The 16,293-nt window shown below is 41.3% G+C and overlaps 1 protein-coding gene and 1 non-coding gene across 6 annotated transcripts in view; one reads left to right on the top strand and one right to left on the bottom strand.

The window, feature by feature from the left end:
* The window catches only part of ELMO1 (engulfment and cell motility 1), a 644,335-nt gene that overhangs the window by 301,015 nt on the left and 327,027 nt on the right, over positions 1-16,293 (top strand). The window lies entirely within an intron of this gene.
* Positions 2,818-2,888, bottom strand: TRNAG-UCC (transfer RNA glycine (anticodon UCC)). The gene has a single exon. It is a non-coding gene; the product is annotated as a tRNA-Gly (tRNA).

Genomic DNA, 16,293 nt, shown 5'->3' with positions numbered 1-16,293 from the left:
ATTTGTCATGCTGTGCGGCCATCACCAGTATTCATTGCCAGATTTCCCATCACCATTGACAGAAATTCAGTGCTTCCTAAAGAATGACTGCCCCACCCTCCCCCATCCCTGGTAACCACAGATAAACTTTTGTCTTTATGCATTTGTCTATTTTAGCTATTTCATGTCAGAGAGATCGTACGTTATTTGTCCTTTTGTGTCTGGCTTATTTCGTTCAACATGATGTTTCCAAGGTTCATCCAAGTTGTAGCATGTGTCAAGACTTCGTTTCTCTTTATGACTGAGCATACATTATTTGTTAAGTAATATTTTATTGTGTTTTTGGTGAAAGTTTACGCAGAGAATTAGGTTCCCAATTAACAATTTCTATGCATATTGTTCAATGACATTAGTCACATTTTTCACAATGTGTTAACGTTCTCATTATTTCCATTCTAGTTGTTCCATTTCTGTTAATCTAGCTTCCATATCCCTCCCCACACCGTCTTATCTTTACTTTAGGGTAAATGTTGACCATTTGATCTTACATACTTGATTTTTGTTTTTTAAAAACCACAATACTCCAGGGTGATATTGTTTATTTTGTGAGCTAATTTATTATTTAACTGAAAGGTAATCTCTGGGAGTAGTTTCAGTTCCAAGTCTAAAAGATGTCTCAGGATCACAGTCTTGAGGGTTCCTCTGGTCTCTGCAGGGCCAGTAAGTTTGGCCATTTTTTAGAATTTGAGTTTCATTCTACGTTTCTCTCTCACTCTATCCAGGACCATCTATTATGTCCCTGCTCAGAACGGTCAGTAGTAACAGCTGGGCACCATCTAGTTCTTCTGGTCTCAGGATAGATGAGGCCATGGTTCATGTGGGCTATTTGTTCTATAGAGCAATTTCTTCTTTGAGTCTTTGGTTTTATTCTTTCTCTATTGCTTCAGATGAGTAGAGACCAATAGTTGTATCTTAGATGGTTATTCGCAACCTTTTAAGACCCCCGATACCACTCACCAGACTAGGATGTAAAGCATAAACTTTATGAACTATGTTATGCCAGTTGACTGAGTTATCCCACAAGACTATGGTCCTGAGCCTTCAGACTCAGTAAACCAATCCTGTGAGATGTTTTTTTATGTCTAGGAAGTATCTGTAACTGTGCCCGCTTTGTGCTTGTACATATGAATATGTATGCAGCACAAACATGTATATAGCTATGCCTACAGATACACTTATATGTGCACACGTATGCATACACATACCTTCCTATACACATATGTGCATACTTATCTACCTATGTAACCACACATATATTTTTTGGTTGATACTTTTGTTGTTGCAAAATTATATACATTATAGCATTTACCAGAAAGTCTCTTATTCTTGTGTACTTCATAGTATCATCATTTAGCTTGGTCAAGTTATGCCAACTTGACCTGCATTTGGTATTGCCTTTCCTCACCAAAAATAACAAGTGTCTACTGTCTAGAGAATGATTTCCCCTCCCTCCCATCCCTGGTTACTCACCAAAGAACACTGTGGAATCTATACTGTTATAGGGAAACCCTGGTGGCGTAGTGGTTAAGTGCTACAGCTGCTAACCAAAGGGTCGGCAGTTTGAATCCGCCAGGCGCGCCTCGGAAGCTCTATGGGGCAGTTCTACCCTGTCCTATAAAGTCGCTATGAGTCCGAATCGACTTGACGGTACTGGGTTTGGTTTGGTTTTATACTGTTATAGAAATTCTATACAAAATGCAGTTAATGTACATTTAATATTCTTATCCTTTTCACTTATAATTATGAACATAATTTTAAAAGGCAGTGTAGTATTCCATCACTTAGATTTCCCACCACACAGGTAACCAGTTTTCCTTTTAGTATAACGGTTAAGAATATTGTCTCTGGACTGCTGGAGTTCAAGTCCCAGCTTCATTGTGAAGATGGGCAAGATACTTAAACTCTCTTATGTCTTAGTTTATGTCTTAGTTTCTTCATCTTTAAAATTGGGATAAGAAATGTACTTATTGTGTTGTGGAAAACGGACCACAGACTCCAAATGTAAAAGCCGGCCTTTGCCATTTATAAGAGCTACATTGAAGGGAGGAAGGAAGAGAATGTTTACCAGCCACAGCCCAGGTCTCCAACACATAAAATTATGGGCAGACTTTTTATCTAAATTAATCAAAGGCCCCCTCCAAGGTTTACTTTTGGTCAGCAGAGGAGAAGTGGTCCAAGGGACAACAAGGTGGGGAATTAAGTCACTGTGACCCTCAGCTGAGCAGGGGAAGGTAGTCAAAAGCTAAGACTACCTATAACGTACCTTCAGTTTAGCATTTGCAGGACACGGAATTTGTCAAGTTAACTATTTGTTGTTGTTGTTAGCTGCTGTTGAGTTGGTCCCTGAGTTGTGGTGACCCCATGCACAGCGAAACGAAACTTTGTCCAGTCCTGTGCCATCCCCATGATCAGTTGCAGGTCAGACCCTTGTGATGTATATGGTTTTTAGTCACTGATTTTTGGAAGGACATCACCCGGCCTTTCTTCCTTGTGTTTTTAATCTGGAAGCTCAACAGAAATCTGTTCAGCATGTCATAGCAACCAGGGGCAGATTAACCAGAAAGTAAGGTATGCACACACTTAATTGTGTTTACTTACTAATCTGTAGTACACAATTTCACATGGGTTTGATGTGGTGAAAAACAGGTGAAATTGTGCACTACAGATTAGTAAATAAACAAAAATAATCCTATGAGTACCTTGCTTATTGGGTAGTAATCTGGCCCTAATAGCAGCACACGAGCCACTACTGACAGATGGGTGGTGGTGAGCATGAGGTACATTGGCTGGGAATTGAACCCAGGCCTCCTGCTTGGAAAGCAAGAATTCTACCACTGAACCACCAATGCTCTAGTTAAACATTTAAGATCTATAAAATTATTACAGTATTTATCCAGAGAAGTAAAATGTTGGGCATCTATGAAGGAGTCATGGTGTCGTCTAGGGAGAAAAACGTAAAGCGTTTCCTTGTTAGTTGGAATTTTTAACTTGTGATGAAACAGGGGCTGATTTTCCTATTAACTCATAGGGTTGCTGAGGACTATGTATGTTACTATATGGAAAACGCTTAGAATAGGGGACAGCAAACTTTCCCTCTATGGGTCCAGGTAGTAAATATCTTAGGCTCTGCAGGCCATATGGTCTCTGTGGCAACTTCTCAACTCCGTGTTGTAGTGTGAAAGTAGCCATGGACAATATGTAAATAAATGAGTGTGGCTGTGTTCCAAAAAAACTTTATCGACACTGAAATTTGAATTTCATATAATTTTCACATGGCACAAACTTTTTTTTTATTTTTAAATAAATTATTTAAAAAATATAGAAGAACAGATTGTATGAGAATAGGCAGTGGGCTCTAGTCTGCCAGTCTTTGGCTTAAACACTCATTGAGTGCTATATGTAAGTATCAGCTACTACCACCACAATTAGAGTAGTTCTCAACATTGCTACCATCTAAGCTTTTCTGCTATTACGAATAAAGCCCTGAAAAAATCTTCATATAGAAAGCGTTCCCCTCCCCTCCCCTCCCTTATTTTTAGAATTACTAACTGTATCACATGGGGCAGCGGTAGTTTAGTCATAGAATTCTCACCTTTCATGTGGGAGAGGGAGCTCTGGTGGTACAGGGGTTAAGTGCTGGACTGCTAACCAAGAAGTTGGTGCTTCCAACATATCAGCTGCTCCACAGGAGAAAGATGTGGCAGTCTGCTTATGTAAAGGTATACAGCTTTGAAAACCGTATGGGACTTTGGAAGTCCTGTAGGGTTGCTATGAATTGGAATTGAGTCAACGGCAATGGATTTAGACCCGGGTTCGATTCCCAGCCAGTACACCTCAAAGTACAGCTACCACCTGTCTATCAGTTGAGGCTTGCATGTTGCTGTGATGCTGAACGGGATTTGGTGGAGCTTCCAAACTAAGACAGACTAGGATGAAAGACCTGATGATCTACTTCCAGAAATCAGCAGATGAAAACCCTGTGGGTCACACTGGTTCGTTTCACCCTCGATCGTGGGGATGGCACAGGACCGGGCCACGTTACTTCCCATCGTACATGAAATTGCCATGAGTTGAGGGCCGTTTGGTGGCTGCTAAAAACAAAACTAATAACTGACTCACAGCCTCTGCTAGAGCTGTACAGAGGGAGGTTCTGGGGACTCTGGGTATACAGCACACCAGCCTTTATACCCCATTGTTCTTCTAGGAGTTTGTCAATAGGGACTCAGCACAGTCAGCTCCTAGCTCTACCTTGACAAAGTGTGGAGCTGGTCCCTTACCTGAAGCTGCCAGGAGCGTGGTGCTGGGCTCAGGGGGAAGTGATTTGGTGATTGATGAGCAGGCCTGCCTTGAGTGATAGGAGCAACTGGCCCTTTAGCCTGTGCACTCTTGGGGGCTAGGTATATAAAAGGGGAGACTCCATGTACTGCAGTAGATGACTGATCCTAGTTCAAATCCTGTTTTAAAGGTGACAGCGGTGGGAGAAATGGAGTTTTTGAAAGGAGTGGTACAGAAAGTTGCTGCGAGTTAAGGGAACAAAGAGTAGGATGTTATTGCTAGAGCGAGGCACGATACTTGTATTGTTCAGAGCCCTGCACATGCTCAGCTTAGCAGAAAAACTGCAGATATCTTTATAAGCCTTGACAGCCCTATTTCATTATTCATAAAGATTTTTTTAACCATAACCAGCTTCGTTTTTAAAGAAACTTTTATTCCCAAGGCATTTTTTTAATTGAGTTTTTATGGTAATTCATTGTCTTAACTATAGAATCAACATACCAAATAAACCATGTTCAAGTTTGTCCTTTTTTCATTAAGGCTCAACCCTGTTTCTTCAAGATAATGACACGGGAGAGTCAACCTAGATTTTCACAAATTGTATACAGAGCAGTGGGAAGCCTTTTCTGACCTTTTAAGAGTAGTTTTAAAAAGCACATTTTTAAACTAGGGATGTTTGTTTTAAATCCAGAATTTTTAAATATGGTGTCTTCCATTTTGTGCATATGTAATGTTACTTAGGACTGTGTGTGTGTCTCTGTGTGCACCCGTGTGCCTCAAAGAGCATTAAGACTTCTAATAACTCATTTCTGAAATAGAAGCTTCTCGAAGGCAGGTACTATTTTTGTTTTAAATTTATCATTGAATGAAATTTATCATTCATGCCTCCCATAGTGGTTTTCGCGGTAGCCAAAACCAAACCTGTTGCCGTTGAGTCAATTCCGATTCATTGCAACCCTAGGACAGAGTAGAACTGCCCCATAGGGTTTTCAAGGAGCAGCTGGTGGATTTGAACTGTCGACCTTCTAGTTAGGAGCCAAGCTCTTAACCGCTGTACCACTAGTGCTCCTTTCATAGTAGTGGATACCCAAAAATATTTGTTGAAGGAGTGAACCAGGGGTTAAAAGGCATCTACAGGCTATTTGTTCCAATTTTCTTCCCTTTACTCCTCTACAATGTTGTCGAAGGATGTACATCCAGCCTTTGCCTCCATGTTTCTAAGGACATAAACTTCTCTGCTACTCCTGATTTCTGAAGCTGCGCAGAATAATATTAACACCCCTTGAAGACAGTAGTCCCTGGGTGGTGCAACTGTTAATGCGCTTAGCTGCCAACTGAAAGGTTGAAGGTTAAAGTCCACCCAGAGGCTCCTTGGAAGAAAGACCTGTGCTCTACTTCTGAAAAATCAGCCACTGAAGGCCCTATGGAGCACAGTTCCACTCAGACACACATGAGGTTGCCATGAGTCAAAATCTACTGAGGGGCAATTGGTGATGGTGGTGGTAGAAGACAGTAGTAGGCAGACCCACACCCCCCTCTCACCTTCAGCACCCCACACTGTTTCTTTTTTCCCCTGGACTAAAGCTCTAAATTTGTTTCCCAATTTTTCTGGCATGGGTTTCTGTTCGTACACTTCCCCTTCCTGAGTACCCCTTTCTGCAGGACTTCTTGTTTGCTGCATCTAGATGTGAACTGACCAGAGTCCAGTCCAGTGGAACCTCCTCTATTCTGTTTGTTGTTCTCCTGTTAATGGAACCCAGGAGGCTTCTCGCTGCCACATGAAGTTAGCTCATATTGGATATAATGCCAACTCAAACTCTTAGTTCTTAATAATTTGAACACTCATGGACTCTCCTGGTTTCGAGAACATTCCCAGGGAGAAGGCTGCCTCTAGTGACAGTGGGTGGTTGGAAATGTTTCCAGAACTGAATTGAACCAGAGGTATTGTCCAAAAGACTAGCTGTAGAATTGCCAAGCCAAGAAAAACAGCTGACATCCAAGGCAGGAGGTAGCAGGTGGGTGAATGGAATTAGGGAGACTCGCAGAGAAGTTAGGGAGGCCAGGCAAAGAGAAGAGGATATGCAGCCAAGAGTGAAGTGTGTGGGGGAGGGAGCTGGTTTAGAATCTATTGGCCTGAACCGTGAGCATCTTCCTGGATGTTTCTTTCATGCAGATCCTTTGTGCTTTACCTAAAAGGATCAAATTTTAATGATGAGGAGCTGGGCTCTCATGAATTATTCGTAAGCCGCATTTCCCTTATTCTGTGCATGTGTGCTTGATTTTTTAAAAAATCTTTTTACAGGACTTTACATTTCTCTGGTTAAATTCCTTCTTGCTAATGGGGCCCGGATTCTTATTCTCCAAAGACCTTTCAAACATAAATAGGAAAAAGCTACAGAATTAAAGTGGTGACTCTGCCACTTTCTAGTTGTGATCTTGCATAAGTCACAGATTCTCTGACCGTACCTGTAAGATGAGAAACACAGCATTTACCTCATTAATCCTACTCATCTGTTTGGGTAGTTGGGAGGACTAAATGAATTGATGCATTTGGGGTGCCCGGCAGGATGCCCACCTGTACTTGTCCAAATACCTGTTCATGGTTATTTTTCTGATCCTTGGTGTACTCACCCTCTGTCCCGGGCTTAGGTCAGATTTGATAGAATGTCTTCTCTGTTTTCATCCAAACTATTGCTTTTTATTGTTGTTAATGAAGAAGGATCAAGGCCATAGAGGACTTCAAAGAATCCCCTCCAGAGCCATTGATCTGTGTCAGGGTCCCAAAGGCAGGTGCCCGCAGGGGCACATTATATAAATGTGTGAAGCAGCCAGGGGTGAGACAATAGAGGGGAGGCCTGTGTAAACTCAGAGAGTGCAGATCCTGTCAAAGTCGATCATATTCAATTGATATAAAAATTGCTGCCTGGGTGGTGCAAATGTTTAATGTGCTCAGCTGCTGATGAGAAGTTTCGGGTTCAGCTCCACCCAGAGGTACCTCATAAGAAAGGCTTGGTAATTTGCTTCTGAAAAATTAGGCATTGAAAATCCTATGGTGCACAGTTCTACTCTACATACATGGGGTCACCATGAGTTGGTGTTGAGTCAATGGCAACTGGTTAATTAAACACCTGGTACATGGAATCAAGGTTCCAAATTCATCAGCTGATGGGATAAGTCCCTAATACACTCTTGTATTTGATTCCTGTGACTTTAGAGCATTATTTCTCAAAGTTATGATCCAGTGACCATCAGCATCACCTGGGAACTGGTCTGAAGGCAGATTCTCGGGCTCCACCCTAGTCTTTGTGAACCAAAAACTCTGGGAGGGGTGTCGGGCAGGAATCTGGGTTTTAACAGCCCCCCCCCCCATGGGATTCTGATGCACACTCACATTTGAGAACCACTGATTTAGAAAAGTGGTTCTCAATCTTGGCTGCACACTGGAATCACCTGGGGGGCTTTAGCAAACCTGATGCTTGGCTTCTAACCACAGAGTTTCTTGTTTAATTGATTTGGGGTACAGTTTGGCCATTGGGATTTTTGTTCTCCTCCCCAGGGAATTCCAAGGCTCACCCAAGATTGAGAACTGCTCTAGGGAACATGTTGAAATTCCCATACACTCATTCCTCCTAGGAGGGGAGGGGAGGAGTGGTGGTGTTGTGTGCCCTTGAGTTAATTATGACTCATAGCAACTCCACAGGACAGAGTAGAAATGCCTCATAGGGTTTTCTGACTTGATGGCAACAGGTTTTAATCTTTTTGGGAAGAACCCTGATGATGCAGTGGTCAAGTGGTTGGCTGCTAACTGAATGATCTATGGTTCGAGCCCACCAGCCACTCCATGGGAGAAAGATGTGGTAGTCTGCTTCTGTAAAGATTACAGCCTTGGAAACCATATGCGGCAGTTCTACTCTGTCCTGTGGGGTCACAGTAGTTGGACTTGACTGGACGGCAGTGGGTTCGTTTTTTTGTTTGTTTTGGTTTAATCTTTATGAGAGCAGTTCACCAGGAATGTTCTCCTGAGGAACCACTGGTGGGCTCAAACCGCCCGCCTTTCAATTAGCAGTTGAGCACTTAACCGTTGCACTACTGAGGCTCCTTAGAGTTTCCCAGGTGATCTGCTACAACCATTATAGCCCTCCTCCTCTTTGAGAGCAGGACCTTAAATTATCAGCCATAGGAAATATCCTGGAAGAGGGCTTTGTAGACTAAATGAATATTCACTCAATGTCATCCGTTTTAAAGGTTGCTTTTAATGCTGTATTTGTTCAGCTAATGTAGACACTCATATAGCACAAATATTAACTCCTAAATCCTCAAAGGCTTTCCCTACACTATGCCATCTGGCAGGCATTATTGTAATCATCTCTTTATTATCCATGCTAATGAAGGACTAGCATGGCATTGGTAATTGAAAAACACAGATCATTTAAAAATCATTCGGGCTAGTGCTGACAACTGCCTCCCCAACCCACAAAGCATTCAAGAGTAGAAAATATTGACTGATTAAAGTTTCTTACTTTCCCTGCAGAGGTGCTAGTAAGTATTAGTCAGAAATTTGAACAATAGGAGAAGTGAGAGGCTTTAAATTATAATTCTGTTTTCTGAATAAAGGAGTCTGTTGTATCGATGGGAGGCCTAAACACAAAGCAGATGAACAGCAAGTAATATTTCAAATGCATTTGGGTCTTGGAGCCAGAGGGTTTGAATCTTGGTGTAGTAGATGCTGCATGGGATTCGAGGAATGGGTGGATTCAGATTCTAGATCTGATATTAACCGTGTTATTTGAGATGAATTATTCCATTTTGGGTCCCTGGGTGGCACAAACGATTTACTCTCAACTACTAACCTAAAAGTTGGTGGTTCAAACTCATCCAGTGTCAGTCTGCTTCTGTAAAGATTACAGCCAGGAATACCCTATGGAACATTTCAACTCTATGATACACGGGGTGGCTACGGGCTGGAATCAACTCGACAGCAGTGAGCATCCATTTTGAGAACCAGAGTAGTTCTCAAAGCGTGATCCCCAACCAGCAGCATCTGCATCCCCCGGGAGCTTGTTGATGTTGTTAACTGCGGTGGAGTCTGTCCTGACTCATGGCGACCCCTGCACAACAGGGTTGGAGCTTTGTGATCCATAGAGTTTTGTTAAATCAAAAATCATATTAGGTCAGTAATAGAAATTGATTGAAATTTATTTAATACGATTTGCAAATTTGGGTAACATTTCAACTAAACAAAAACAAAACACTAGAGAGTTAAAAATATTCTGAAGACACGAGAACCTCGAAACCCCTTTATACCAAATCTTACCGGTATTGCCCTGGAAAAAAAGGGTCAGAACAGAACTGATAAATTTGTGGTCAGGGAGGATTTTCATATAGCATCGTCTTAAAGAACAATTAAAATAATTACTAATTTACCCTAACAGAGCACCTGGTCTGACTCTTGGAGTCTGTTTCCCGAAACTGACTGAATTCTTGAAAAGAGCACAATGCTCGAGGCAAAATGGTCTTACTAGTTTATCTAGACCATCATCTGACTCAAAGGTGACCCTGAGGAACCAGTTTCACTCAAGGTTCAAAAGAACACCCAAGGGCAAATGGCCTGGGTGGGTCACCCCAACTCGATGGGCCCAGGAATCTGGATTCCATTATTAAAATGATTTCTTAGTTTTTATTGGCTGATTTTGAAGTACAATCATGTGCCACAAAACATGTATTTTGGCAATGTCCAGTCACATATATTTCTGCGGTCACATAAGTTCAGAAATCCTAATCAGAGAATAGGACGTAGTGGATGTAACCAGACATAGCCAGGAGGGAGCTACCACCTTTGCGTCTTGTACCAACTCGTGCTTGGGGAATCTTCCCCGGGCTTTCCCCTCACGTAGACCTCATCCTCAGTGAACTGGGCCTGCAGGGCTGCCTGGACTTCCATAGGGCCTCGCCTAAAGACCCAGTCCCAGGACTCCACCAGTTCAGTGTGTGCCCTCCTCATGTCCATGCTCCCCCAGGACACAGCCACCGACCTGGGCTCGGATGAGAGCGAGCAGAATGCTTCAGCTATCTCAGTTGCCATAAGAAAATAATATGGTGTTCTTACAACGTCCAAATCACATAACATCCCATTTCACAGAATTTATCATGGACGTTAAACAACATATGACTGTAGATTACTAGGTCTTTCTTCCTAGTCTTAGTCTTACGCTGGAGGCTCCACTGAAACCTGTTTAGCGTCATAGCAACATGCAAGCCTCTGCTGACAGATGAGTGTGTCTGCATGTGAGGTGCGTTGGCTGGGAACTGAACCAGGGCATCCCACACGGAAAGTGAGAGTCCTTCCACTAACCACCAGTGCCCTCTCGGAAACTTGTTAAAAAAAAAAACTTGTTAGAGGTATAAATTCTTAGGTCCCACCCATGACCTACCGAATCCAGCTTTGGGAGTGGGTATTTCAATAACCCATGTTGTTCTACATTGTTTAGAAGCAATGGTGTTTCAGTCACTGGCCAACCTGGGGCTCAGTTTTCCTGTCTACAAAGAAAGAGACCAGCCTAGATCACATTTGAGAACCTCTCTGCTTCTCCAGTGGCCTAGGCATATGGGTCTGGAACAGGTTTAAAGATGTTTGGTCTTAGAGACTATGATCTTCCAGTGGGTGTGCAATTGAAATAATTCAATTGAAAATATGGTAGGTGGGTGACAGAAGAGAAACTGATGTCTCCAGGAATGAGATACCCAGACTAGAGTTGAGCCGCATCAGTGATGGCTGTGAAATAACTCATGGTGTCTTCAGCTGGTTGGTACCACTTTCCCAAGGGGAAAAATGCTCATGTCTTGGAAAGGGAAGCAGCCACTCTCTCTTTCCCTCAGGGCTGAGAGCTGTCCAGTGTGATTCACGGAACAGCACTTCCACAGGAACTAACATGCCATTTCAGAAGGATCTACAGAGGTACACAGGCTTTGCAGTAAAAAAGGCAACATTTCAAGCCATTTATCAAAGCTCTTGCTGCTTCCATTTCAAGACAGGTGGAAAAAAATAATGTGGAACAAGGAAAGAAAATAAATCTGTGTCCAGAGCATCTCATAAATAAGAAACGAGACAGGGGAGCTGTTGGCCTTGCTGGGTTCTCCAGAGTGTTTTTGTCGCAGTACAGAAAGCTTTAAAATGTTTGAGTATGTAATTCTTACACTTTTCCATTATCAAACTCTGTGGCTGTAAAATTATTTCACTGGCTATTGAAACCAGGAGAGAAAAAGAAAACAGTGACTTTGAGGAGAGAGACACTGGGAAAATGATCCTTGGACTTAGAGAAAGGGAAGAATATTAAGAGTACAGTTCACCCACAACTACACAATATTTTTTTTTCCATCTAAAATGCAGTGATGCTTCAAAATTTAGGGCAAGTTGTTGAAAACCATAGGCAGTTTTCTAATTGGCTTTTGTTTAGTCAGAGCAAAAAAAATTAGGATATGGCTTATTGAACGTGAGAGAGACTTTGGTCTATTATAATGTCTGGGGCAGGGTGGAGAACTGACAGCTTTTATTAAAAAGGATGGATCGCAGACCAACTCTGCTTGAAGGAGTGGTATTGATTGAAGACCTCAAAAATTCGAGGGCCTGCATTGGACATCTTTGTGAAATTCCCAGCAATGTCAGGTTGATCAACAACCTGGGAATGCAAGAATACGACTAGTCCCCCAACTTATGACAAACAACAGTTATGACCGTCTCTTTCTTTTTATACATCTTATTGTGAGTAAGATGTATGTATGTATTAAAATATATCTGTAAGTTTTTTGTTATGTTTCCAACCCCCAAAGACAAATAAACATTGCATTTATAATGATACTGGTAATAAAAAGCAATCGTAATGAAAATTAAAAAAAAAAAGAGGTATTCGACTAATGTCAGTACAGGTTTATGATGGAGTCATTGAAACAGAACCCCATTGTTAATTGGGGTCTACCTGTATACACCCATCAGCCACTGCCATCGAGTCGATTCCAACTCATAGCGACCCTACAGGACAGAGTAGAACTGCCCCATAGAGTTTCCAAGGAGCACCTGGCGGATTTGAACTGCTGACCTCTTAGTTAGCAGCCATAGCACTTAACCACTATACCACCAAGGTTTCCACCCTGTATAATTCTGGTTAAAAAAACACATGCTCAGTGTTCAAATCCTGGCTTTGCCACATACTGTCTGGGAAATTTTGGGGAAGTGACCCAGACTCTCAGTGCTTCAGTTTCCTTCTCTGTTAAAGGAGGGCAATAGTAGTGTCTAATTCATGAGGTTGTTATGGAGGTTAAGAGTTTGCATGCGTATTGTGCTTTGCACAATGCCTGCCACGTCGTATGTGTTATTTTATTGTTAAGTAAAAGCTCAAGAACTATTTGCTAGTTAGCTATTTTGGTCCTTTAAAAGAACCCTAAAAATAAATTACGTTGTTTCTTAGCTGTAAGGACTTTCTAAAGACAGCAGTGCCCTGTTTGCTATGCCCAGCTTGTGCCTGAGGAGGGATGTGATTGGTAGAAGGGAAAAATCCAGGAGCGCAGTTCAAACAAGTCTGATGACGTTTGAGCCATGGGGACCATCTCCCTGATCAACTGCAACAACAGATAGCTTTAGGGGACTGTTGGAGCTAGATTCAGAGAAACTGACTTTTTCACTTGATTTCCTTTTTGTGTGTTTATTTTTGGAATAGACTCATAGACCAACCCCAGAAATAGGTCTGAAATAAATGCCATGTTTTTCTCTCTCACCCTCCTTTGCCTCCTGGACCATGTTGCAAAGCTGCTAATATTGTTGAGTCCATATTTTACTGGAATAAACATTCTTCAGGCTGTGCAAACTGAAAATGCTAATACTACCGAAAGTAATATATCCAATTTATGAACTGGTGATAAGAGAAAAAGTAGGAATAAAATCATGTTCTGGCTTCAGAAGCTGGAGACATATTGTCCAAGCACGATATACCCTTTTTTCCCCTTCAAGTTGCAAGTCACTGGGCAAGCTTCTTAACATGTCTGAGACACAGTTTCCTCATCAGCAAAATGGGGGTGATAATAATATGTACCTTGAGACTTAGGTAATACATGTTGTATGAGTTTTCTAAGGCTGCTGTAACCAAGTACCACAAACTGGGTGACTCAAAACAACAGAAATTTATTGTTTCAAAGTTCAGGGAGCCAGAAGTCTCAAATCAAGAACTCAGCAGGGTCATGCTCTCTCTGAAGGCTCTGGGGAAGATCTTTCCTGGTTTCTGGGGGCTCCTGGCAATCCTTGGCATCCCTTGGCTTATAGATGCATCAGCCGAATCTCTGCCTGCTTCTTCACATGGATGTCTTCCCTCTGTATCTCTCTGTGTCTCTTCTCATATTGGATTAGGACGCAACCTATTCTATTATGACCTTATGTCAACTAATAACATCCTCAAAGATACTATTTCCAAGCAAGATCATGCTCACAAGTACCAGAGGTTAGGATTTCAACACCTTTTTTTTTTTTTGACAGGGGGCATAATTAGACCCATAACCCATGTGAAGCATAAAACAGTGCTAGCACTCAGACCCATGAAAAACAAACAAAAAAAACCCACGGCTGTCTAGTCGATTCTGACTGATAGTGACCCCACAGGGCCTCCAAGGCTGTGGATATTTACAGAAGCAGACTGCCACGTCTTTCTCCCAGGGAGCCACTGGTGGTTTCAAACCACCAACCTTCCAGTTACAAGTTGATCACTTTACCCACTGCACCACCAGGGCTCCTTAGGACCCAGACCGTGTTTAGTAAATATAACTTTTTAAAAAATATTAACTTCTGTTCGTGAAAATACAATGTGTCAAGGTCAAAAAATAAATTTATATGTAATGGGAAAGTTCCATTGTCCATTTATAAAGAATATAACATATAAATGAATAGGTATATAATATATGAAATATTATAAAATCTTTAATTACAAATTACTTTTTAGATAATTTGTCTGATAAATTATCTATATCTCTGATAATTTATTTCCAGCATTTTTATTTATTCCCCCCACTTATTGAATATATGTCTGACTTGCTTACCCCAATGAACATCAAATTAAGTTTGAAGCTCACCACTTTTGACATGCGACATGATTTTCATTTTTGTTTTTTTAATGATTATATTTATTTTGTAAGATCTATGTTTCTTATCATTGTTGTTGATGTTAGGTGCCATCAAGTCGGTTCCAACTCCTGGCGACCCTATGTACAAACAGAATGAAACACTGTCCTCTCCTGCTCTATTTTCACAATCATTATAATTGAGCCCATTGTTGCTGCCACTGTGTCAATCCATCTCAATGAGGGTCTTCCTCTTGCTCACCCTCTGCTTTACCAAGCATGATGTCCTTCTCCAGGGACAGGTCCCCCCGATAACATGTCCAAAATATATGAGATGTAGTCCCCCATTTTTGGTTCTAAGGGGCATTCTGCCTGTACTTCTTCCAAGACAGATTTGTTCATTCTTCTGGAAGTCCATGGTATACTCAGTATTCTTCACCAACACCGTAATTCAAAGGCATCAATTCTTCTTCAGTCTTACTTATTCATTGTCCAGCTTTTCACATGCATATGAGGCAATTGATAATACCATGGCTTGGGTCAAGTGCACCTTAGACCTTAAGGTGGCATCTTTTTTTTTTTTTTAGCACTTTAAGGAGGTCTTTTGTAGCACTTTTGGCCAATGCAATATGTCTTTTGATTTCTTGACCACTGCTTCCGTGGATGTTGATTGTGGATCTGAGTAAAATGAAATCCTTGATAACTTCAGTCTTTTCTCCATTTATCATGTTGTTGCTCATTGAACAAGAAGGACTTCCTGATGATTTTTGTTTTCTTTATCTTGAGGTGTAATCCACAGTGAAAGCTGTAGTCTTTGATCTTCAGCAGTTAGTGCTTCAAGTCCTTTTATCACTAGTGGTAGTTTTTTGGTATTAAAAAAAAATAACTTTGTACAATTCTAATAAATGCATCAGGATAAAATGCTAAAATAAAATTCAAATCACGACATCAACACAACTTGTTATATTGATATAGGCGGGGATGCTCTTGATACAGAACTTGGCCAGCAGGCAGCACCACGCTCCCGTAATTTTAGATGTTGTTTATTAGCTGGTATAAGAAATATCAGATCAGCCTGGGAAAGACAGCTTAGATGTGTTCTTGAATAATGGAGAAAACTGTGGGCTGTTTGACCTTTGAACACAAGAAAAAGAAGGACTTCCTGTACTTCAATTAGAAAGAATTTCACTTAAGCAAGATTTCCCTGGGAAAACAGAGATTCCAGATGTTTATTAAAAAGTATTCAGGAACAGAAAAATATTTGGTTTCATACAAATTACCTGGATCATGAGGTTTAAAAAAAAAAAAAAAAAAAACACCTTTTTTTAACATCTGTTTAACATTTCTTTTTCATCTTTTTAACATGGAATTGAACATGCTTTCACTTACATCATAAATAGTTTAGATCTGAGTATTCCAGACGATCCTTGGTGCTTTTCTTAATGATTGGTAAGGGAGAGCTGCTTGTTGCAGTGCAACAAGAGTCACGTGGTATTTACTGAGTGGCCTTGGTCAGCCAGGCATATGCCCCTGCTGGGTATACAGTCACTCCTCGTTATTCACAGAGTCTGTATTTGTAACCCCAACATCAATAGTCGCAGCACTTGCACAATCATTCAGGAACATGCACAGAGCAGTGAAAAATTTGGGTTGCCTATTTTTTTTTTTTTTTTTAATGTCCACATTCCCAGCTGAGGCTGAGCAGTGCAACACTCTGCCTGCCTTCTTGTTTCGGCTCTCATACAGTAAACAAGCACCCTTTTTGTAGTCTATACCATGTTTTCTGCATTGTGTACTTTTTGTTGGTGGTTTTGCTGTTTAAATGCCCTCCAAGTACAAAGGTTATGATGTGCTTTATAGAGGAAATGTGTGTGTTAGATA

The sequence above is a fragment of the Loxodonta africana genome, chromosome 8 (assembly GCF_030014295.1).
Source record: "Loxodonta africana isolate mLoxAfr1 chromosome 8, mLoxAfr1.hap2, whole genome shotgun sequence".
In the NCBI taxonomy this organism is placed as follows: Eukaryota; Metazoa; Chordata; class Mammalia; order Proboscidea; family Elephantidae; genus Loxodonta; species Loxodonta africana.
Note: the sequence above shows the minus strand (reverse complement) of the source record. Positions and strands in the feature narration are given on the sequence as shown.